Raw genomic sequence first — 25181 nt, 5'->3', positions numbered from 1 at the left:
GTGCTTTCCCTTCCCTGATCTTTCCCCAAAGGAGAAAGTTTTTACTGTTGTTTTTAAAATAGAAATTCTCCTGCTTGAAGCCTTTTGTCCCTTGGTTTTCCTCTGGTGACTCCCAAGCGCGGTCACAAGCAGGTGGAAGTTCTTACGGAGAATCTTTTTTTTTTTTTTAAAGATTTTATTTATTTATTTGACAGAGAGAAAGAGACAGCCAGCGAGGGAGAACACAAGCAGGGGGAGTGGGAGAGGGAGAAGCAGGCTCATAGCAGAGGAGCCTGATGTGGGGCTCGATCCCATAACACCGGGATCACGCCCTGAGCCAAAGGCAGACGCCTAACCGCTGTGCCACCCAGGAGCCCCACGGAGAATCTTCTATCGATCCTCGCAGTAACAGTCCACGGTGCTGCCGGCTTGCTTGCCAGTGACTCTGGGTCGCCTCGGTTTTCAGGCAGTATTCACGGGACTCAAAGCAGCTGCTGTTCCTCGTGTACCTTCCTGGGTGACGCAGAGTCAAAGGAAAGCAGTCAGGGCGAGAAACCAGTTAGGCCGGGAGCTGTGTCCAGAACGGGGAAGGAAGGAGCCCTGGGGTGGCTGGCTTTGGATGGCCTCCGTGCCCAGCGGGGGGCAGTGGTGTGCAGACAGTCACAGGGAGACGTCCCTGCAGGGAGTTCCCCTGTCCAGGGAGCCAGCACGACTCCCAGCGTTGCGGGGAAGCGGTGGGGGCCTTCGGTTACGTGTTGCTCAAATCGGCACTTTCTTTCCGGAGACAGCCTGGGCGGGCGCTTAAGTCCTCGCCAGGAACTCCCAACCCAGTCGAATTCATTAAGGACGCACTGAGCACCTCTCCTCTGCGGGCAGTGAGCACAGAGCTGAGTGCCAGAGGCTTGCACCCTCCCGAGAGCAGAGGGATGGGGTAAGGGGAGTTGACAATCAGAGCTGAAGGCAACACGGAAGGGGCCTTTCGGGAGCACCCGCCACCACAACCACGACCAGGAGGTGCACTCGGGAGCCTGGCAGATCTAAGTGTTCCCGCCCCTCCCAGGGGTGTGGGGACTGCACGGTCAGAGGTCCAGACGGAACAATAGAAGGTGTGGCTGTATAAAATGCCAAAAGCTCATCTTCCCGACGTGTCCCTGAGAGTAGCCCAGTGCTGCTCCAGGGGCCCACATTCAGCACTCCCTGAGCCTGTGGTCCGAAGCCCTGGGAGCTGCCTGGGGACAGTAGGATTACCTGGAGGCTGGGAGGAGCAAAGGTAGAAAAGTTGCTCTATCCCAGGAGCCAGGCTGAAGGGGGGGCTCAGACCACAGAAGGTGTGAGAACCAGGATAAGGGACCCTCAGGTGCGTCTCAGACTCCTGGAGGCTGTCTCTGGCTGTCCCGGGTACATCCCATTTCAAGAATGCTGACATTGCCTTCCATTGGGCAGGTAATAATCTCTCTCTCTGTTTTTAAGTAGGCTTCACACCCAGAGTGGGGCTTGAACTCTCTACCCTGAGATCAAGGAAAGAATGCTCTGACTGAGCCAGCCAGGTGCTCCTGGGCAGGTAATGATCTCTTTCAGGTGAAACCGATTTAAGCAGAATGAAAACATCTCACAAACAACAGGGGAGAANAAAACCCCCCCCCCCCCCCGGGGAGTTGAGAGGCAATGATTGAGCCTTGGGGGTGAGAAAGACCACCCTCAATGTTGCCTTCTCTGGGGGAGGCTGGGTCAGGCCAGGTCAGACCTGCCCAAGCCCTGTGCAGGCTGTTCTAGAGACCAGAGGCCAAAGGGCGGGGGTCCTCAAATCCCCAGGCTCCTGGCTTGTCAGTTGCATCTGAAATTGGTTGGAATGAAATGTAAACCCAAGTAGCCAAGAAGAAAAGTTCAGAACTTTACCCCTGTGTGCTCCCCTCCCTGGCCCGGGTCCCACCACGGCTTAGGTTCCCCTGAACTGCCCACAGGCCCCAGAGAATGGCCCCATTGTCCAGGAGACAAACCGAAATAGCAGCATCTTCTGTTCTCTGCCTTAGGGAGATTCACTTGAAACCCCGAAGTCCCAGATGTGGGGGACAATGGAGGTTGTTGTTGCAAATTAGTGAGCCTGGAACAGATGAGAGGCAGGTATTGGGAAAGCAGCCAGTGTGGTGGGCTGGGCTGCTGGGAGAGCCAGTGCATTAACCCAATTAGCAAGCACTGGCAGGAGTTCTGTTCATCACCAAAGAAGTGCGGTGGGTAAAGGGGACAACCAGCTGGTGGGGGGTGGGGGACCCTGGGAGGCCAGGAGGGGAACCGGCGCTGGGAAGAAAGGACGGGAGTTATTTCTAGGCTGGTAAATGTTATTTTTATCATTTTTTAAATGTTCTGGTTTTTTTTTTTTCTAACCATGCCCTGGAGCATTTGGATGAACTGTGTTTGCATTAATTAATAAATCAGATGACATCTCCACTCGGCTGCGGGCTGTGCCTCTGTCCTCAGTCATTCAGTCGGGTCAAGCCACACTCCTGAGCACCTACCTGGTATTTGCTTGGGGTTTGTGAGGTGGGGGGTGGGCCCAGCATGGAAACTGCAGCATCTCGGCACAGGGCTCACTGTAATGAGCAGGGTGTGCCATCAAGTCACACAGTTCTGCTGAGCCGGCACGGCACGGGTTCACGGGGCGGGGGGGGTCAGGAAAAGCCACACAGGGGCGCTGGATTTGGAGGACAAAGGTCAGATTATGATAGACGGAAGGGCCAGGCTTTTGGATGCAGAGGGTGTGAGCAAAGGCACAGAGACAAGCTTTCGGGGAGCAGGTGCAGCCGGGTAGCTGGAGTTTGGTGAGCTCAGTAGCAGAGTCGCCTAGAATGGCCACTTGGGAGAGAGTGTGCCGAAGGGGGCAGAGATCACCAGAGTCGTGGGGGGGGGGCAACGTGCTCCCATCCCACCCCACCCCTTCTTGACTCTTTTTTAGAGGAGCTTTGTGTGGGGCTGCGGGAAGGCAGGGCGCTGATAACCCAGCCTTCACCGCAGTGAGGAAGGGAGAAAGGGACACCTGCTGAGGCCAGAGCTCTGGAGGGACAGCTGGAGAAGATAAGCCCAGGCCCAGGGGATGTCATGACTGCCCTGTCCCCTTCCCCATGCAGACCCGGGAGCCTCGTCCCACAGCCCCCTGCTCTCCCTCCAGCGCGCTCGGCTCCTCCTTAGACACTCTCCCCGCTTCCCACCTCTCCCAGCCTTCCAGTCACCGCCAAAGAGGAAAGGAATAAAGTGTGCAAAATGGGCGTTGTGTGTCCTCTGCGTGTGACCGGGTGCAAGGCGGGGGTGTCCGGTCGCTCAGGCTCCTGTTAAGCTTGGCTGGCCTTGATGGTCTGTCTTCAGGATGCAGGGGCTGGCCTTTGTAACCAAATACCTGAGACAGCCCTGCACAGTCGGTGTTTGCCGCTGACCAGCATGATGACATATGGGGAAATTACCCCCCCACCACAGTTTGTAGGAAGACATTCTTTTCTAATCACTGGCCAGTGGGATTTCTGTATCCCCAGAGACCTCTCGGGCATGCGTGCCGAGACAGGTGAGCTGTTACCTGCATGGGTCGGGGCTGGGAAGCATGTCCGTCTTGGCTTCTAGACCTCCTTTCTTCTGGGGATGAGTCACCAGCACCTCCCGGGCGTAGCCTCCCTCCTTTCATTGGGGTTTGAAGGCTCCCAGTCTGCTGGCGGGACCTGTGTCCCTCCACACAGGGCCGGGATGGCATCTGCATGGAAGTGGCAGGTCCCCTAGGGCTGTTGGACCCAAGTGCACGATACCCCCTGTTCTCCAGGCCGCAGCCATAAGTCACTCCTGCTTCTTGTCTGGTTTCAGAACTGCCCAGCGATGGGCAACTGGTCCAGGTCCCCTAGGCTGCAGGTCTGGGTGCTGAGGGGACAGCCACCTTCTCCCCCACTCCCTGCTCTCACAAGCCTCCCCGTGGCCCCTGAGGCCACTGGGTTGGAGGCTGACTCATTGTTGTGCCAGTCGTTAGAGGTGGGACAACTGCTTCGGAAGGGCAAGGAAATGTGGCCAGGCCCGGAGAGCTTCCCAGCATCTCCTCGGGAGCCCTGGCCCATCTCCCAACCGTGCTGGGCCCTGAGGCCCAGGCAGGCCCTAGGCAAGCCCTGACCAGGGCAAGCACAAACAGGCCTCTGAAAGCCTCCTCCCTTCCTGGGCCAGGGGTGCCGCTGGGGCAAGTGGCCATCATCGCTGCTGTGTCATTTTCTGCCGTGGTCCCTGGCGGCCGGCACCCCCACCTCTCCTGAGGCCAGACGCAGAGGCCACGGGGCTCCAGGGAGCGGGCTGCTCTGAAGCCGGCGGCGCCAAAGCCCTCTGGCCTGTCCTGGTGTCGGGGAAACCTCACAGCTGCTCTGGGCCGGCAGGGCCTTCTCCTGCTGACTTGGGGCCTTTTGGATCAGGGTGTTGGTGAAGCAGTTTTGGCAAGAGCCTTGGCGGCTGCTGCCAGGAGAAGGCTGAAGGGAGATAATTAGACCTCGTAATTGGTTGGCTTTTTGCTTTCTTAGAGGCAGTGGTGACTGTGGTGGAGAGGGGAACACACAGAAGAAAGTTGTTCTCCGGGACCAAGGCTGAGCCGTCCCGGTCCGGGCCCGCCGTCCTCTCCCGTCTTGCCTGGCGCGTCTGTCTGGCTGTCTGTCTCTTCTGCACCCCGTGCCACCACCCCCCCCCCGGTCCGTGCTCACCGTGTCCTGGCCAAACCTGGGACCAGATGGCTGAGCACCTGGAAGCCGAGGGTGCTCTTTAGCTGGACTTCCCAGACTCGGGCTCCTCCAAGAGGAGCTTCGGCAGCTCCTGCGACAGAGGCCTTCGGTGCCGGCTTTTGTTTCTGGGCAGAGCTGACTCATCATTTCCCGCAGAGAAGTTGGCTTGCTGGGCTGTTTCCAGGCGCTCGTCCCTCCAGACCAGATGGCTCATATTAGATCTCAGTGTGCAACTTGCTGCCCTTCGTGGGCACACGTTCTGGACTTGTCCCAACCTGAACAACTCATTCATGAGAACGTTCTGGGAAGTCCTCACCATTTGATTCCACCTCATCACGTCAGCACAGAAGCTGCGAGTCCCATTTCCAGCTTTTGGGGGGAGCCCATCGATTCTAGGCCCAGACACCGAAGTGTGTAGTCCTGGGGACCGAAGTCGGACCTCGGGCTGGGGTGCCAGGAACTGGTACTGCCTTTAGAGGAGCTGGTCCCTCAAAGTCCTTCAGAGGATGGACCGTTTGGGTTTTTTTTAAAGACTCCATGCTGAGCGTGGAGCCCTGTGCAGGGCTCCATCTCACGAGCCCCAAATCACGACCTGAGCCGAAACCAAAAGTCGGAGGCTTAGCTGACTGCGCCACTCAGGCTCCAGAGGATGGACTGTATTGTGGCTGTTTAGTGTCTTGGGAAAAGCAGAGCAAGGAGTTCCTGCCCAGCTACAGGCTTCCTGTGGCCTCCCTCCTTCCCAGCTGCCTGGGGCTGACTCCGTAGACAGTTGTTGAGCACATGCTGGGTGCTGGACGCAGTGCCTTCGAGGGACTCCCTGACTGGTATCTGAGGCCGGGGGCCACTCAGGACCACAGCACCCACCCAGCGGACCTGGGAGCTGGACGGCCCCTGTGCCCTTTGGAGAAATCACGTGGCCCCCACGAGCATCCGTTTCCGCCTGCGTAGAATGAGAGCAGGCTACCTTCCTTCGTGCTTCGTGAGGACTGGGCTGGCTCACCAACCCGAAGTGGCCCCAGCAGGGCCAGGAGCTGCAAGGACGGTGCACAGTTGAGAAGTTTAGGAGGACGGATGGGATGAAGGGCTTGAGAGGCGTCCCAGAATCCCGGGCCTGGACGTGCGTGGCCAGGAGCACTGTGTCTGAGTCTAGGGTCCCCTCTGTGCATACGACAGCCTCGGCTGGTTCCTTTGTCAAGTGGGGATCGTATTTTCCCTTCCAACCTCATCGGGAGAAAGGAAGAGAAAGCAACACTTGCATCTGCTGTGTTCCAGACACAGCTGTGGTCTGAGGATTAGGAAAGAACATATGTAAAAAGTGTTCATATTAAAAAAAATCACTGGTCACCTGCGCAGCACAACCCCCGGCTACCTGTGACTTTCGGCTCTGCCATGTGCCCCTGGCCGCCACCAGCCGAGCAGGGATGATGGAGGCGGGTGCTCTGGTCTGAGCTTCAGGCTCGCAGGTGCCCCTGGGGAGCTGCTCTGCCTCCGTGGGTTCATCCCATTTCCATGCTATTTCGGTCCAGATTACTAAAGCCTCTTGCCCCCATGGGAGGCTGGCGATTTCCTCAGAGGAGGGTCTGGGAGCCCCAAGGAGCATGGGGAGTCCTGCTGAGCCTTTTGGGGGAGGGGACTCAGGAAGGAGGTGCTCGGAGGGATTGAGCGAGCGCTCCGCAGGGCAGCTTCCAGTCCTGGCAGCCCCTCGGTGTTGCAGCCCCCCTGCACACTGCGGCCTGTAGGAGGTTCCCACGGGGCGGGGTGGCCCCAGCGTCAGCTGGTGCTTTTTCACCCTCACGGGCTGCTTTTGCACGTCCCGGAGGCACTTCTTGGCACCGTCTGGAGCTTGCCACCGAGATTCCAGGCCAGGAGGCCTGGCAACGGTGTGGGGGAGGAGGAAGTCTGCTGCCGAGCCTGTTCAGGAGACGGGCCAGCGCTAACGGGTTTACCATCCGCCGCCCTGAGGACGGCCGAGACGTTGTGAAATGACATTTCAAGGACCCCACCGCAGAGGGTCAGAGAGTGTGTGGGTGGACTTGGCGGCGAGCGAGGACCCTTGGGGAAGTCGATCCATTGCGCTGGCGCTGGGTTAGTCTCCTTGTACAACAGAAGCTCTGGCCAGCCCGGCCCTGGGCAGTGTGGACAGGACAGAGGGTCCCTTGGCAGGACGGCGGGGGTGGTGCGGGCTTGGACCCACCCCTGGGGCCAGAAAGTGATTCCCTGCTCTCTTGCCAGCCTCTCCCAGGCCTCTAAACCCCCTCCAATGGGTGCAGGCAAACAACCGTGGCCTTGGGGTCCACACTCCCCATTTAGAGGCCCTGCCTGGCACTTGAACCAATCTGAGCCTCACTATTCTCTGCTCCTCTTGCAAAGTTCTTGTGGGTTGAAACAATGCATGTGGAATTCTTTGTAAGCGGCAAAGTGGTGGGGCGCCGGGATGGCTCAGTCGGTTAAGCGTCTGCCTTCAGCTCAGGTCATCATCCCAGAGTCCTGGGATCGAGCCCCTCAGGCTTCCTGCTCTGCGGGTAGCCTGCTTCTCCCTCCGCCTGCTTCTCCCTCCGCCTGCTTCTCCCTCCGCCTGCTCTGCCTGCCGCTCCCCTGCTTGTGCTGTCTCTCTCTCTGTCAAATAAAGAAATACAATCTTAAAAAAAAACAAACAAAAAACTGTGAAGTGCTTTTTAAATGGAAGGAATTGCTCCCAGGCCCAGGACTGAAGGCCCAGAGGGTAAGAGCTGCTGCCTGCAGCCTTTGGAGCCTGACTCCAGCACCGGAGACTAGCACGTCCCCTGCACTCGGAGAGGAGACCGGAGAGGAGACCGTGTGGGAAACGAGCATCCCCCTTCTCCTTGGTGGCCTGGGGTCCCAGGGAAAAGGAGCTTGCAAAGGTCACAGAGCCAACTGGTTTTCCTGTCAGGAGGGTTAACCTGTGGTCTTAGGACAGCCCTGAGGCTTCCCAGTGCAGGTCCGGGGGAGGGGGGGCCTGTTTTCCGCAGGGTTTGTGTTTATAACACGATAGTGTCTTTACCTTTTACCTAGCAAGAGTGAGTAATCTATTTGGGATATTTAACCAAAACCAGACATTACCTCACTGGTGTCTTATCCAAAGCTGCTTCAGAGATCTGGGGTCTTTCCCGTGTTAGGCAGTATAGGGAGAACTGCACAGACTTTCTCCGAGTCAAGGGAATCACAGAACACACAGATTTGAGAAGCCCTATTCTAGTATTTGGATTCAAGCCCTTTTTCCCCCTGCAGTAAACATCTGTTTTCTTCATTGTGAAAACCCAGCAGAGGGATTGAGCCCAGCCCACCCCACAGAGCTTGCAGAATCTCATCGGCTTCTCTGGCTCCCCTCTTCCCAGAGGGGTATGAAGAGTTTCCTGCCTGAGCTCGCACCGGCCTCCCGCACAGGCGTGGGAAAATACTAGCAGCAGGCAGACCCTCTCCAAGGTCGATGGCTACGTTCTTTTTTAAAGGATTTATTTTTTTGAGAGAGACAGAGAGAGAGCATGAGCAGGGTGAGAGGCAGAGAAAGAGGGAGAAGCAGACTCCCCGTTGAGCAGGGAGCCTGATGCGGGACTCGATTGCAGGACCCAGAGATCGTGACCTGAGCTGAAGGCAGATGCCTCACCGACTGAGCCACCCAGGTGCTCCTGATGGCTACTTTCTAACAGAAGTGTCAGAGAAGTAGTGACTCCAGTGGGATACAGGTGGCTCACGTGTCCCCCCAGGTGTAGAAAGGCTGCCGCTTCCTGGAAAAGGAGCACCTGATGGGTCAGAGGTGGAATCACCCCCAGTTGTCCTCACCTAGAAGGACAGCTCTCATCACCCCAGGCCAGGCAATGGGACATCTGTGTCTGGCAACAAAAAATTTGAAACCCAGAAACTTCCATGTATCCACAATCACCACGTACATAGTAGGTGATATGAGGAGTAAGCGTGAATTTTTATAGGTGTCATTGTGGCATAACTACAAAGTATCCGCTGAGCTACTGAGGGTTACTGAAGTATGTGGGAGGGACATGACCTACAGTCTGCGATGGGCTTTAAAATACCTTAGCAGTGGGGGTGCCCAGCCAGCCCAGTCGGAGGAGTGGGCAGCTCTTGATCTTGGGGTCGTGAGTTCAAGCCCCACATTGAGTGTAGAGATGACTTAAAAATAAAATCTTTAAAAATAATAAAATATGTTAGAAATATAAGAAAGAAAAAAGAAGTAAAGCACGTGAGACAAAACCTTTTAACATTTGAGTCTGGGTAATGGATAATATGGTTTCATTTTACTGTTTTCTCAACTTGTGTGGTTGATTGAACATTTTCATAATTAGAAGAAAAATTAAAGACACTGTGAATAGTGTTAAAAGACAAGCCGCAGACGGGAGAAGATATTTAGAGCACTTGTAACTGACAAGGGATTTCTACCCAAAATGTATAAACAACTCCCACAAATCAGTTAAAAAAGAAAAAAAATTAAAACCCTACCAACCACATAGGCAAAAAAGGCATAGATTAAAAGAAGCAATTTCAGGGACCCGTGGGTGGCTCAGTTGGTTAAGCATCTGACTCTTGATTTTGGCTCCGGTCCTGATCTCAGGATTGTGAGATCGAGCCACACCTCGGGCTCCGTGCTGGGCGTGGAGCCTGCTTAAGATTCTCCCTCTCCCACTCCCCCTCAGCCTACCACTCTTTATTTCTCTCTCTCTCTCTCACTCAAAAAGTAAACAAATAAATAAATAAAATTTTAAAATAAATAAATAAACCAATTTCATTCCCAGAAGGAGAAGCTTGAATGGCCAATGTCTACACTCCCAAGTGATCAGGAAAATGCAAAGTGGAGATTAAGACAGTTATGCCCATCAGACCGGCAAGCATTTGAAAGTCCGCACATATCAAGTATTGGGGGAGACGTAGAGTTTAAAACATATTCTCAGAAAGCAATTTGGCAATATCTGTTGGAAACACGTATCCCTACAACCCAGGAGTCTACTTCTGAGCTGATATCCCTCAAAAAGTCTTGGGCAGGGGCACCTGGCTGGCTCAGTCGGGGGAGCATGCAACTCTTGATCTCTGGGTTGTGAGTTCGAGCCCCACGTTGGGTGTAGAGATTACTAAACATAAATAAATAAAGTCTTGGGCTGGTATACAGCATAGATTTGGGCTTCACAAGCAGAAGCCCATTACTGTGTTGTTGATCATAGCTGAAACCCCCCAAATGGGGAAATAACTAATGACATGTTCATATAAGGACGTACTATATAGAAGTTAAAGTAATTACAATACATATTAATATATATATGTATAATTATGGATGAATTTCCAAAACATAATATGAATATTGAATGAAATAAAGGAAAATTGCAAAGGGATATGTATGTTATTATACCATGTATATAAACAATTTAAAATCCCTACGTAATATTTTTGGGCCTCTCTGTATGTCGTCAGAGTACAAAAATAATGAGAAGGGTCACAGAGTAACAGGAAGATAGAGCTTATCTCCAGGGAAGGAGAGGAGGGAATGGGAATGGCCTCAGTTTTATCTGTAATGTTTGTTCTTTCTTGAGGCAAAATGTTTTTGAAAGTATTGGAGGCAAATATATGGAAAGAGTGACATTTGAATATCTGGGTGTTTATTATCAGACGTACCTTATATTGTGCTTTGTGGATATTGCGTTTTTTACAAACTGAAGACTCAAGACTTCAGGGTAGGAAGTCGCTACAGATGGAAAGAGCAGGAGAAGTAGAATCAGGAGCGGAGCCCAAAGATGGAACTGACGGGCTGCAATCTCATGATGAAACCTGAACGGAGGAGCAATGAAAGTGTTTCCTGAGATTGCATGTACTCCTGGTGAAGATCAATGAAATGACAACAAAGGATTTAGAATATTCCAGAAACTGAGCTGATAAGGCAGCAGCAGGGTTTGAGAGGACTGACTCCAATTCTAGAAATTCTACCACGGGTCCAATGCTGTCAAACAGCATCGCCTGCTACAGAGAAATCCTCCATGAAAGAGAGTCCACCGATGCCGCAAACTTCATTGTTATTATTTTAAGAAATTGCCACGGCCACCCTACCTTCAGCACCCACCACCCTGACCAGTCAGTGGCCACCAGCGTGGAGGCAAGACCCTCCAGCAGCAAAAAAGATTACGTCTCGGATGATGGCTACCATCTGTAAGCAATAAGGTATTTTTTAAGGGATGTCCATTGTTTTTTATTTTTAAATTTTTTTGGTACATTGTTCTTTAGACGTAATGCTATTGCACACGTACCAGACTACAGGACCCTGTGGACGACCTTTATGTGCACAAGGAAACCAGTGCATCCGAGGGACTGGCTCTGCTGATCCCCCTTTGTTCTCTGTACCACTTGGCACGCTTCAAATACTCGCTAACTTAGAAAACAATTACTTCACTCGTGAAGTTGCTCTTTTCTGCTCCTCACCTTTTCCCATGGACTCCAGAACCCTGACTCTGCTTTCTCCTCTCTGCCACCCAGGCGCCCCGTTTTCACATTTTAATGTCTCTGGAATCAGGATGCATTTTACAATCCATGCAAGTTTTTCTTTTATCCCCCTGGATGGTTTACAGTGCTTCTTATATTGATGGTATCTATAATTGGACGAAAAAGGTACAGGGGAAGGTCATTTAAAATAGATACGGGGCGCCTGGTTGGTGCCGTCGGTTAAGCATCTGACTCTCGGTTTCAGCTCAGGTCGTGATCTCAGGGTCATGCTCTCTCTCTCTAAAAATGATTCCCCAATCCAGTTTCCCACCCGTGCCCTCCCCAGTGTCACGACTGTCCCCGTCCACCCGAAGGCTGATTCTCCTGCTGGCTCACATTTGTTCTCCAAGTCAGGGACCTCTACCACCACTGTCCCCAAACTGCTCTCTTTCTGACGGTTGCGCCTCCAATAAATGTTGGGTTGTATTTGCCTGAATCCTTTCAACTTCCATCTTTTCCCACTGAGTTCACACACAGTTTGTCCTCTTGAAATTCTCTTGGCTTTTTTTCTTTCCCCTGAAATGCTGTTTCTTTCCCCCTGAAATATCAATATCACATCAATTATTCCTGAGCTCAAACACCTGATGGTGGCCGATGCCAGCCTAAGACGGTCCGAAACCTTGAGCCATTTGCCTACGACCTTGAAGGTCGTCTGGCTAAATGCGCGGCCGTGCCATCTGACCCTGGTGCCCGTTTCCCTGTCTCCCTGCACTCGAAGAACGGAGACGCCTTACCTTCAAGCTCGGATCCGGTGCCTTCGCTAGGCCGGGACCCTCCCGCAGCACAGCCCTCACACTGTCTTGGGTATAGACGATGCTCTTTCCGTACAAACAGCTGCCAAGCCCGGGGTCCCATTCCATTACTCCTGAGCTCAGTTATTTGGCAGAGCCAGGAAGCAGAGGGGGGATGACTAGACTTGCTTATTCACGTGGTACCTTGTCTTTACAGATGCTATATCCATCGTTCCCCCACCTTTCCTTTCTCCCAGCGACATCCACTCTGACCCAGGCAGCCTTGAGAAGAGGGCGGGTGCAGTAGCCTGACGCGGATGAAAACGAGATTCTTCTACGTGTAATATTGTATCAGCTCTAAGAGGCACTTTTTTTCCCCACATTTTATTTATTTTTTTATGCTTTAAAGATTTTTTTCTATTTGAGAGAGGGAGAGTGATCGAGAGAGAGAGAGAGAGAGAGCACGAGCGGCGGGAGGGGCAGGAGGAGAGAGAGAAGCAGCCTTCCCGAGGAGCAGGGAGCCCCATGTAGGGATTGATCAACCCCAGGACCCTGGGATCATGACCTGAGGCGAAGGCAGATGCTTCACTGACGGAGCCAACCAGGCTCCCCTATTTCCTCATTTTAATGTCTCTGAAATCACGATGCGTTTTATAATCCATGCAAGTTTTTTCCCTTGGTGGCTTACAAAAATAAAGTGCTTCTTATACTGATGGTATCTATAATTGGATGAAATAAGGTACAGGGGAAGGTCATTTAAGATACATATGGAGCACCTGGGTGGCGCAGTCAGTTAAGCATCTGACTGTTGGGTTCAGCTCAGGTCGTGATCTCAGGATCGTGATCTCAGGGTTGTGAGATCGAGCCCTCCCTGTGTGGGGTTCAGTGCTCAGCGGAGTGTCTGCTTGAGATTCTCTCTCTCTCTAAAATAAATCTTAGAAAAATACATAAAAAATGCAAGTAAATAGCTCTTATTATTTGATATGAATATTAAGTACCAGTGTTAAAAATGAGATTTTAGAACACTCAGCAGGCACACTTTGATTTCTTGTCTGTTCTTTTTTTAATTAAGCTCAGCGCCCAGCGTGGGGCTTGAATTTATGGCCTTGAGATCGAGTCACTCGCCCTACTGACAGAGGCAGCCAGGCGGCCGTAGGCAGGCACACTTTGAGAGAAGTGTTCCAGCACATTCCCTCCCAGAAGCAGCACCATGTACTTGTCTTATCTGTCCTGCCACATTTTGTCAACTAGTAGAGGGCAGAGACCCAGAGGAAGATGTAGCTTGGTATTCTCTGCCTAGAGAGCAATAAAGAGCAGACAGCAAGCCCTGCGAGCAGAAATTGTGAACCAGGGGTTTTTCTAAGGATGCAGCGGCCGACGGACAGCGCAGAGAGAATGCGTGATTGCTCAGGAGTTGAGCCTCGGGCTCCTCGCCTCGGTCCTAGCTAGACGGCTGGCCTCTGATCTCACCTCCCATGCCTCTCGCCACGAGGAGAGCGACTAGACAGTCACTCTAGACGTGTGTTGTGACAACAGGAGTCGCCTGACAGCTTGGTCAGGAATTCATTGTTTATCCTTTTGTCCTTTCCTGATCTGCTTCCCACCTGCTTCTGCACCTCTCCAGGCGGGGTCAACCTGGCAGCTCACGGTGCGGGGGGAGGTGTCCTGGATGCAACATGCTACTCCATAAACAATTAGCTGTGATCATTGTAAAAGCAAGGAGCTCTGTAACCAGAAAGGCAGAGCAGAGGGGTCTGAACACACACACACACACACACACACACACACACACACACACACACACACAATGCGTTTTCTCAGCATCCTTAGATGGTTTTCTCCTGCTGGGAGCTTTCGCAGTCACACACAGGGCGGTGGCCAGCTCGGTCCCTGGACTTGAGCAAGGGGCTGGCGGCGGAGGACTTTTCCTGCTTACGGAAGCGGCAAGGGACTTGTGGATTCCTTCCCAGGAGCTGGCGTGCAGTGTGGGCGATGAGAAGCGCGTTGGTGCAGGAAGGGCCGAGGTGGGAGCCGTGCTGGGCTCGCGAGCCCTCCCCCGCAGCCGGCCCGGCGTGCCCTGTCTCCTCTCCCTCCAGCAGCCTGGTGAATGCAGGTCAGGGAATACTATTTTGAGCGCTCGGAGAGGGACAGGAGGCTGCTGGAGATATCAGACTGCCCGTGGGAGGCCGAGGGGACAAAAGCACCGTCAAGGCTGTTCTGAATGCGGAGCCTGCTCCTTGCCACTGCGCTCGCTGCATCACTCCGGGTGCTCTGTCTGCCAAAACCACACCAAGAGGAAGCTGCTGAGACAAAGAGGGGACCATGGAGCCAACTTCTATTTCCAGCCTGTGCTTGACCCTGGCGAGTGACCTTGAGCTGGTCACTAACCCTTCCAGGGTAATTATATCGGATTCCATCCTAGGTCCAGGAACTCCTGTGAAAATGGATAAGTTGAGATTTTAAAAGGCCCTGAGATCTCAGAAGAGATAAATGAACAATGTTTAGGGCCAGTGTTCTGGGCTGCCCTTGAAGTCTGGCCCTTCACGCACCGGCCATGTTCTCTCCTCACCGGTGACCAAGCATAGAACACACTGAAGATCAGTGATGGGGGTGCCTGGGGGGCTCAGTCGGTGATGCGTCTGCCTTCGGCTCAGGTCATGGTCCTGGGGTCCTTGGATCGAGTCCTGCATTGGGCTCCCTGCTCGGAGGGGAGCCTGCTTCTCCCTCTCCCTCTGCCCCTCCTCCCCACCCCTTGCTTGTGCTCTCTGTCTCAAATAAATAAAGAAAATCTTTAAAAAAAAGATTAGAGTTGAAAATAGCTAACATTGATTAAATATTGACTACGTGCTGGGCACTTTAATACTCAACCTTATGAGGGACAGTTGAAGAAATGGAAGTCCAGAGAGTTTAAGTAACTTTCCTAAGGTCACACAGTCAATACACCACAGCCAGTGTCTGAACTCTGGCTTCCTGAGCCCAGGGTCTGCCCTTAACCACGACACTGGAGCGTATTTAACAACCAGGCAATTTGTCGTTAGTGAGCACGTGGCAGTACGCTCTGCACTGAGCTGGGTGATGTGAGATTCAGAGCTGTAAAAATAGGAGACACGCAAAGGCTGGGTTCTAAACTGGGGATAGCGAGGGGCGCCTGGCTGGCTCCAGTCGGTGGAACATGTGACTCTTGATCCCAGGGTTGGGAATTCAAGTCCCAGAAATGTGTGTAGAGATTACTTAAATTTAAAACCTTATAGATAGATAAATAAATAAATTGAATGAATGAATGAATGAATAGGGTGATACCAAAGTGCTTGCTTTTGGAGAACTGAGGAAAGAGGGTTGAGTATGGGCTGGGCTCTTGGAGGAAACTCCATGGAGAGAAGGAGGCTCGAGCATTTTCATTTTCTGCCATGTGAACGGAGTGAGAACACTTAAGCTCTCTGGAATCACCATGTCTAGAAAGATGCTAATTCATCTTGGTTGTAGGAAAAGGGGCACGGAGGAGGGGCTCTTTCAAGGTCAAGTGTGGGGGCCGCTGCCTGTACCGTCTTGGAGTGCTTGGACTGGTCGGCAAGGCACTCTGGCTCTTGGAAGCCTCTGTGACCTTCCGCACTACAGAAACCCTCTCAGGTTGTCTGCGTTAGAATCACACAAGCTGTATGTCAATTATATCTCAATGACAGATGTATATATATGCCACCTGCGTGTCTCCCAAATGGTTTCGGCCATAGAACACTTCTTTCATAGAACTCGTGTCGGTCATTCCTAGACGTCCAAAATTTGGGAACCACTGACATAAAGGAGAGCACGCCACTGGAAATAGAAGTGGTTTACGACCCCCAAGCAACTTAAAACCACACTCCCTGCACATCCAGGTGTAATGGTCGCCCTTCCCAGAGCCAGCAAGGCATGACTTCCCACTCTTTTGACCCTTGGGTTTTTTCCCGTGTTACTCCCCGAGCAAGAATGCCAATATCTCAAATGCAAGTACTTGGCTGGTGTATCTTTTTGGGCACCATGGCTCCTAGTCCACACCTTGTCTAAAGAAGGTCAATAAATATATGTTGGTTTAAAATCAAAGACGGCTGTCGAGGCGCCTGGCTGGCTCAGTTGGTGGGGCATGCGACTCTTGATCTCGGGGTCCTGAGCTCAAGCCCCACTTTGGGCGCAGAGCTTACTTAAAAAAAAAATCAGAGACAGAGCAGGGAGAAGAAAAGGAAGAGGAAGGGGAAAAAAGCACCCTTGAAATGACAGCAATTATTGGCAATTTGCAACTGATTACTTCGTTGTTAATTGCTACGCGTCAATCAGTACTCTTTGGGAGACTAATAAATTGTTTAATATGCAAAATAATGTAAATTTTCATCTTGGTGCGAGCTGGATATGCAATTAGAGGGAACCCGCTTGGGGGCATGATGTCTAAAATCCCCTTCCCTTTATTAGCTTGGACTGCTTTCTAGCGTGAGGGGCTCTGGCCACCGGAGGTTTGATGCCCGGACCTGGGGTTTGATGAAGCCCGAGGACCCCTGGGTCGTGACTGCAGATGCCCAACGACATGGCTGCTTGTGGAGAGAGCACCATCTGGGACGTGTGACTTCTTTTTTTTTTTTCTTTTTAAGGTTTTATTTATTTATGTGCCAGAGAGACAGCCAGCGAGAGAGGGAACACAGCAGGGGGAGTGGGAGAGGAAGAAGCAGGCTCCCAGGGAAGGAGCCCGACGTGGGACTAGATCCCGGAACGCCGGGATCACGCCCTGAGCCGAAGGCAGACGCTTAACGACTGTGCTACCCAGCCGCCCCGGGACGTGTGACTTCTAGGCTCTAAACAGCCTAACTCCCAATGATGTAGGAGAGACGTCAGGGTTCGAAGCTGAAGGGCAAGAAAGACTTCTTGAGGCGTCTTCGGTGCAGAAAGATGATTTCATTAAAGCTCAGGGACGGGACCTGTGGGCAGAAAGAGCTGCCCTGCGGTCATGAGGAGCGGGCCGATCATAGACTTTCAGGTTGGGAGGGGGTCAGCGATAGCCTCAGTCTCTAGGATTTTGGAAGCAAGGTTTCCAGGATCTTGCGGGGCTCGCTGTTAGGCAAAGGTCATNAGGTCATTTTTTTTTTTTCTGTCTAGTAAAACCCTACTCATGAGACCCTTCAGATCTATATTGGAGGACCTTGTGCTTGGGGATGATTGCCAACATGTACCTTGTGGGGCAGAGATAAAGTCTCCAGGGGAATTTTTGTATGTTACATAGACTGCCTTTCGCCCTTAGCAAAGAATTAACATCGAGGCAGCTGAGCTCCTAGAGGAAGTCACTCTGCCTGTTTCAAGGACTTGTTAGTGTGCTGTAGGTAGTAAGGAAATTTAAGTTTTCTTCTGCCTTTGTTTCCCACGTCATAACCCACCCGGAGTTGGGAAGCTAACCCACTCTGGGAGAGATAACTTGTAAGCCGTTAGCTGCTGACACTTCGCAGGGGTCCCAGTGTGAGTGGGCAGGGACGTCACTCCTGTGGCTCCCGGGGCTCCTGAAGAGGGTGGGGTCCCTGCACAGGATGAAAGTATCTCTGAAGATCAGTAGCTTTGGGTTTAGAAAATTCTGGCTCCGGAGGGGGCGGGTAATTGATCTGGCTTGTTCTTTTGTTCTTCTTGGTTGAGATCCCAATGTGGATCCTCCGTGTCCGGACCACCAGGGCTTGGTCCTCGCTGGGCCAGGGGTCGCCTGCAGAGCCCAGGGGTCGCCTGCGGAGCCCCAGCCCCGTCTCGTCTCCACCCATGTAAGCCGCACACGCTGCTGGAGGTGGCCTGGGGGCTTCGAGGTTCCTGCAGAGCCCTGCTGGCAGCCACCAGCCTCCGCCCCTCTGGGGGGTTCCAGTTCCCGCAGCTCTTTAGAAAGGACTGGAAGGAGGGGGTGGAGAGACTCTGAGCCTTGAAATCCGATCTGTGGTTGTTTTTCCTCTAAAACCGAATGGATCCCCGCCCAGCATCTGCCCTGGGCGCCCTTCCAGTCCCGCAGTGACCCGGGAGGAGCGGCTGCGGGGTGGGGCTGGGTGCGCACCTCCAGGACCTGGTCTGGAGCCAGCCCTGGCCTCGTGACCTTCCCCCCTGGCCCCCACCGGCTCCTGTCATGCAGCCATGTGAGCCCGGCCACGGCCATGGCTGAGCCCCTGTCTTCGGTTTCCCAGTTCACTTCCCGTGGATTCCCACTGGGCTGAGCACACAGGGCGGCTCTGATAAATGCGGCTGACAGGGCACGGGGCGGGGTGGGGAGGCTGTTTTAAACCCAGCGTTATGAGGCGAGTGTCGGAATCTGCATCCGGATCCCGAATTTCACTGATGCCTGCTAAGGAGCCCGGGTGTGCACCGCCATCCGCCTGATCCCTGGCCCCGTTGCCACGGGTCACATCCCTTGGAACAAAGACACAAGGTGTGTGTGGGTGCCTTGGTGTGAGGCTTTGGTTTCACCCAGCTTACCACGGGCTCTCTCTCTTGTGACCCCCTCATCCCTTGCCCCTCCTGACCATCTGGTCACCCACCCCTTCTATCTGGTGGGGGCAGCCTCTCCCCTGCATTAAAGCCTGCCACCCAGGGCCAGGGTTCAAACAGCACCATGGGTTAGCTTGGGGGGCCCCCACCCCGGAATCCCACCCAGGAGCCCCAGGGCGAGGGGACCAGACCACTTCCAATCAGCTCTTGTATTTCCAAGCTGAGCTAAAATGTTTGACCACGACCTCATCTTGGGATTCCAATGGCTTCAATCTTGACAGTGTAGTGAACCGGATGTCTTTCTCAGAATTCCTCTTTCCTGACAAGCATAGAGGCCAACATTTACTGTGGTCTTCCCATGTGCCACACGCGAGCCAAGTGGTTCCTGCATATTCTCTCATTTAATCCTCACTATGACTCCAGAGGGAAGGTTCAGTTATCACCCTAATTTTACTGATGAGCTGAGAACAGAGAGGGTGAGTAACTTGTCTAAGATTGCACAGCCAGTATGCGGCAGAGCTAAAAGTCCGACTAAGGGACGAGTCCTAACAGCCTCCCTGAGGCTGGGTCTGGAGGGTTTACCATCTCTTGTATGCGATGACCTTCCTTTGTCCTGGATAAAAGCCTTTACATTTGACCAAATCTGGGTTTTATGTTCATTGATCTAGCACAGAGGTCAGGAAATGGCGGCATATGGGCCAAATCTAGTCCTAGCCTGTTTTCGTAAGGCCTGCTTTTTCATATTTTTTTTAAAAAGCCTTTTTATTTATTCACTTGAGAGAGAGAGAGAGAGAGCAGGCACAAGCTGGAGCCTAGAGCCTGAACAGGGGTTGGGGGAGAGGAAGGAGGAGAAGCAGACTCCCTGTGGATCAGGGAACCTGATGGGGGACTCGATCCTGGGACCCTGGGATCATGACCTGAGCAAAAGGCAGACACTTATGACCGAGTCACCCAAGCGCCCCATGGCTTTTTACACTTTTAAAGGGTTGTTAACACACACACACATGCACTGAATGGTACACTTAAAATGGTTCAGATGGTAACGGAGTTTTTTCTAGCTGGGCCTTTGAATGCTTTAAAAAAATTGGAGTGGAAACATAATATAGAATCTACCATCTTAACCATTGTTAAGCGTGCGTTTCAGTAGAGCGGTGTTTTCACATTGTTATAAATGGGTCTCCAGGATTGTTTTGTCTTACGAAACTGAAACTCTATGCCCGTTACACAACAATTCTCGATCTCTCTCCAGGCCCAGGCAACCACCGTTCTACCTTCTGTTTCTAGAAATCTACTTCAGAGACCTCACTCGTATGAGCGGAATCCACTGTGTTTGCCTTTTTGTGGCAGGCTTCTATACCGGAGCACGATGTCCTCGTGTTTCTCCCCGGTTCCCACACACGTAACAACACGTGACAAGACAGGACTGTCTTCCTTTCGAGGCCGGAGGAAGATTCCGTTGTGTGTAGATAGTACACTGTGGCTGTCAATCCACTGATGGACACGTGGCTTGTTTCTACCTCTTGGCTACTGTGGATAATGCTGCTCTGAATATGGGTGTGCGGATACCTCTCTGAGATCACGCTCCAGTTCTTTTGGATGTAAGTGGATCCATTTTTAACTTTTTGAAGAACCGCCATACTGTTTTCCACAGTGGCTGCACCCATTTTAGAGTCCCACCTACACTGCACGAGATTCCAACGTCTCCACATCCTCGCCAACACTCGTAGTTTACTGTTGTTGTTTGTTTCCTTTGGAGTGTGGTCCTCTTGGCGGGCATGAGGTGCTTCCTCACTGTGGTTTTGATTTCAGTTTCTCTGATAGTTAGTGATGTTGAGCACATGCGTGTTGGCCGTGTATATCACCCCAGGAGAGATGTCTATACAAGCCCTTTGCCTATTTTTTAATTGGGTTATTTGATTTTTTATGTTGTTGAGTTGCAGGAGCTCTTTACATAGTCTGGACCCTAACCCCTTATCAGACAAGTGACTTGCAAATATGCTCTTTCATGTCAAAGGTTGCCTTTTAAATCTGTCGATGGTGTCCTTTGATGCACAAAGGTCTTCAAGCTTGACGTCATCCCATCTGTTTACTTCTGTTCTTGTCGCCGTGCTTTCGGTGTCATATCCAAGAAATCATTGCAAATCCAACATCATGAAGCTTTTCGCTGTGTTTTCTTCCAGGGGCTTTATAGTTTGGGTTGTTATGTTTAGGTTTTAAATCCATTTTGAGTTAATTTTTGTATATGGTGTAAGGTAAGGGTCCACTTTAATTCTTTTGCAGGTGGCTATCCAGGGACTGGGGACTGTCCTTTCCTTCGGGGGGAAGATGGTAAATTTTATGTTTTGTGTACTTTAACACAATTTTTTTAAAGAGAGAAGAGGAAGAAGACGAGGGAGGAGAAGGAGGAGGAGGGGCAACAGAGATAATGTTTGGCCCACAAATCCTAAACTATTTGCTACTTAGGAACTGGCCTTTTCCAAGAAGACTGTTGACCCCCAAGCTGGCACCCGGCAGCATCCTACTGAGTCCCCCCAACGTGGGTTTACGTTATTACTGTGTCCACAGCGAGCCCCAGCATGCTGTCTCTGATTCTCTTTGGACTGTGCCTCACAAGAGTGCACTTCTCGATTAAAAACTCCATGAATTCATCCTGTGCATGAAGACGGAGGTGCCTGTGGGGGTTGGAAAGGCCTTGGCTGAACCTTCAGGTCTGGGTAGACCTTGGGCTGGTTGCCTGGCAGGCAGGCCCGTGGCCTGCTTCCTCACTTTCCTGGCTGTGAAGGAAGGATGAGAAATTTTGGCCTCGGAATGGAGAAAAACGGAAGAAGGGAATCTGACCAAGGTTTCCTGAGACGTTGGCAGGGAGCCCTGAGGCCTCTTAGAAGGAACATACGAGTCCCAGGCAACATGACCATCTTAGCAAGCCTCGGAGCGCCTGGTCTCAAGCTCAGGGAAATACCCCTTCCGTCGTCACACCGGACGTGTGAAGGCATGGCCAACATCTAATCTAACGTCTCTCTGTGTCTCAGCTCTCTACCCAGGTAGTGAATTCCCTGAGGCCGGGTCAGGAGCTCCTGTTTTTCTGGAGCCTTCTCTGAGCGTCTGGCAGCACCTGGCGGCTCTTTGTATTTGCTTACTGTCTGACTCGCGTGTTAAGAAAAGACCCTGAAAGGAAAGAGGCCTCTGGAAGAGTCTCCTAGGGAGTAAGGGCCTTCTCTCTGCCTCCCAGAACTATCTTGAGGCCCCCGCTAGCTGGGAGGGCTGCACTGCCTCAGGTGGGGTGCGGGGGGCCCAGGCCTGACCACCCAGGTGTTCCCTCCCCTCCTTCCAGAAGCCAAACACTTCAGCACCCCTGCACACGTTCAGCACCTGACCCGACCCGGTTCCTTCTGGGCGATTTCTGTCAGCCAACCTGTCTTGCCATTTCCTGTGAGGGAGGCCTTGGAAGTGCTCGCTCCGGGAGGCAGCCCCAGGCGGCAGGGAGGCCCAGAGCCCTGCAGCTTGGACCTGACGCTGGAGGGGCCGGGGCTGGGGGTAGGGTTGGCTCTGCGTGAGAAGCGAGCCCTAGAACACTCTCGCCATCAAGCTGCCTTTGAGCCAGTCCCCTGGGGCCACCCCTCCGCCGACTTTCATTTTGTTGATTGGAGATTGTGTCCCTGAATAGAGCTTAATGTCCTTTGGAAATTATCTGTTCTTTTTTTTCTCTTTAAAAAAATGTCTCCTGCTTTCTCCATTTGGTTTAGGTTGTCACTGTGTCCCTGCCTGCTGAAGGTGGATGGTGGGCCCCCAGAGGATGGGAGCGATCACCATCACCCGTGGTATGCTCTGAGGCCAAACTGGGGCTGGGTGGGTGGGAGGGAGGGAGAGTCTCTGGGGGATGAGTCCTGGGAGATGTTTTCTCTCTGGTCCCCTGTTGGATGGGAACAGGGGCAGGGGAGCCTGGCTGGTGGTGGGGGCAGGGCATCCCGAGCAGAAGTGGTGGCGAGGCTGAGGGAGTGGGGGAGCTGGGAAAGGATCTGAGGCTTGGGATGACTGGGCAGTGGGGCAGGAGAAGGGTGATTCAGAGGCCCACCTGGGCCGGAGAGCCCGGGGACCAGAAGCCAGGCTGGGAGGCCTAGAGGCAGCGGGGCCCGGGGCTCGGCTGGGCGGCCACCTGCTTCAGCCCGCCCTCTGACACCGGATGACACAGGATGGCGAGACGTGCCCGGTGCAACGCCAGTGATGCGCTTTGCCTTCTTAGAGCAGTGAGCAGCCAGGCGAAGGCAGGGCTCCTGTTGTGTGAGAAAGACTCAGGATGCTGGTGAGTTCCACTCCCTCAAAGAGCCCCAGGCCGGTAGGAAGGGAAGTGACCAGCACCCTGGTCCCCCGAACCTCCTGCCAAAACAGCAGAACAGCCAACCGTGTTTCGCAAGAGTGAGTGAATATTTATGCACCTATACGAGGAAGCGTTTAACTATTATACAAGTTAATCCCAATAACCTCGAGGTCTGTGTACCGATAAGCAAACCAAGACTCACAGGGGCACGAAGGTAGCCAGGGGTCACAGGACCAGAGGGGGGCCGACAGCCCCGCGGTGCTTGGCGTCCAGGGACCGAGCCTTTGTGGAACGAAGACCAGGGCTTGTCCCTGCTCCCTAATCCCCTCTGGGGCCCAGAAACTGGGAAGGCCGGTGCCTGCAAATACGCCTCAGGAGTGTTTTCCGATTCGGCTCGTATCCCTCTCGTGTGCCCTCCCCTCCCCTGCTGCCCCCCAGCCCCCTTTCCCTCTCCAGGAAGGCATAGATTCATTATTTGATGTGCTGGGTCTCGTGGCATGAGCATTACTCTAGATGCTGGGCTTGAGACTGCACAGAGCAGACAGACTGCATGCCCGGGTAGAGCTGGTCCTGCCTCCAGCCAGGGCACGGGCGTTTGTCTGAGAGACCAGGTTCCCACTGAGCCTTGTCAGTGGTGTGGGGATCGGAGGGTCTGGGGAAGACTGCAGCGGACCCTCCCTCCCCAGCATGGCCCGCTCGTGTGCTCGTGGCTGCCTGGTGTGGGCTCCACGCTCGTCTGCTGTGGCCTCCTCCCCTGCCTGTGGCTTGCACCCCAGGAGGGGCTTCTAAGCCAAGCTGGGCCAGCTGGCATCTTTGCCCCAGGGCCTGGAATTGAGACTAAAAGTCTCCTTCTGGGCCGATCTCTTGACCACGTGAAAACCCAGGAGTTAAGGCGTTATTATCAAATGATTACTTGATTTAATTTTGCGACTCTGTGCACAGAGGGCTCAGAAAGTGCATCAGAGAGCGGGAAGAGTAGAGTGGACGTGGACGCAGAGGTGTGGAGAGACGCTTCCGATACCTTCCAGCTCCTGATTTCGTCAAGTTCCTGCGGCCTCGGCTTTGGTGACTTGTCCTTTCCTGCACGAGCTGGCTCGAGGTGGCTTCAGCCACTTTTAACCAGCCATTCTCACCTTCAATGTGAACAAAAACTTTCTGTTATGGGCAGAAGCCGCTGCCTCGAGCTGATTAGGTCTGGGAGTGACGGTCAAATGGGCTGAGAGGAGGGCTCACCTGGGGCGCTCCCCTGCCCCCACCCACCTCTCCTCCCAGGCCAAGGCCCTGGAATGAAAACTGATCGGGATACCCACAGAGAGGGTCCTTCCCCTAAATCTACTCTTTGTACTGAATCAGACTGTCTGAGCCACGCACACTTTCCCCCTTGCTCTCAGCCCTAGGAGGGAGCAAACACTGGGAAAAGCAAAAGAAGGACAACGATGAACTCCCTTCAAAACTGTGGGTCCGGGGCACCTGGGGGGCTCAGTCGGTGAAGGTGAGGCATCTGCCTTTGGCTCAGGTAGTGATCCTGGGGTCCTGAGTTGTGCTCCCTGCTCAGTGGGGAGTCTGTTTCTCCCTCTCTCTGTCCCTCCCCCTGCCTGTACACTCTCTCTCAAATAAATAAATAAATAAATAAATAAAATCTTAAAAAAAAATAAACTGTGGGTACAGCAACGGAGTGGCCGTCAGTATTGATCACCGCAAGATCATTGCAAGCTTAGCAAGAATCAGCTGCTGGGTCATGGACTTCCTGGGAAGGACAAGTGTGGTCTGCTGAAAGGGATTGCACGTCAGCCACAGAAAGCTTCTCATTTCAAGGCCTGCCTGGCTCCCACCCGCCCTCCAGGCCCCAGTGTTTGCTGGAAAGTCTTCCCTGAGGTTAGGTTGGAGAACTCCTTCCTGTTACAGAACTTTCCTCCAGTACACATCTCACTGTTTAAATGGCCTGTAAGCTTCTGGAGAGTAAGAGACCATGTACCTAGCTCAGTACTTGGCATGGTGGAAGTTTAATACATATTTATTCATCAAAGGACTGAACTTAGGCATTAATGTAGTGCTACCTACCAAGTCTTCATACCTCAACTTGCACGGGTGACCATATATTCTGTGCGTCATCACACTGTGAAACAGACTCACACATGTGTGTTTTAAAGAGAGAGAGAGCAGATAGGATTCAGGTGCCCTAGGTTAGGTAGACATTGCAGGACCTTCAGTCAAACAAGTCTCATCCTTTGGGATTAAGTTAGACTTCATACGACAGATACAAGGGCTCGTTCTCTGGTGTCAAAGGAGTCCATAGGAATGCAGTTCTGGGTAGGCACGGTGCCTCCATGAAGTTATCAGGAACCCCAAGCTGCTCTGGCTTTCTCCAACACTATCTGTAGCAAGGGCTTCCATCCCCAAGGTCGCCTCATGGTTCAAGAGGGCTGCAGCACATCAGCCATCACATCTGCATTCCAGGCAGCA

The 25181-nt window shown here is 52.8% G+C and overlaps 2 long non-coding RNA genes across 3 annotated transcripts; one reads left to right on the top strand and one right to left on the bottom strand.

The window, feature by feature from the left end:
* Positions 1-250: 250 nt before the first annotated feature.
* LOC109490759 lies at positions 251-12231 on the bottom strand. 2 transcript variants are annotated; one of them, XR_002144147.2, is made up of 4 exons: positions 11936-12231; positions 11142-11308; positions 10344-10496; positions 251-492 (listed from the first exon to the last, which is right to left on the bottom strand). It is a non-coding gene; the product is annotated as an uncharacterized LOC109490759 (long non-coding RNA). The 2 variants fall into 2 exon arrangements; XR_002144146.2 differs by lacking the exon at positions 251-492 and adding an exon at positions 7292-7322 and having other exon boundaries at positions 11936-12228.
* Positions 12232-17053: 4822 nt separating this feature from the next.
* LOC117803390 lies at positions 17054-24297 on the top strand. The gene is made up of 4 exons (XR_004627210.1): positions 17054-18344; positions 19653-20001; positions 22147-22221; positions 23661-24297. It is a non-coding gene; the product is annotated as an uncharacterized LOC117803390 (long non-coding RNA).
* The last annotated feature ends 884 nt before the right edge of the window (positions 24298-25181 follow it).

This window comes from Ailuropoda melanoleuca, chromosome 8 (genome assembly GCF_002007445.2).
Source record: "Ailuropoda melanoleuca isolate Jingjing chromosome 8, ASM200744v2, whole genome shotgun sequence".
In the NCBI taxonomy this organism is placed as follows: Eukaryota; Metazoa; Chordata; class Mammalia; order Carnivora; family Ursidae; genus Ailuropoda; species Ailuropoda melanoleuca.
Note: the sequence above shows the minus strand (reverse complement) of the source record. Positions and strands in the feature narration are given on the sequence as shown.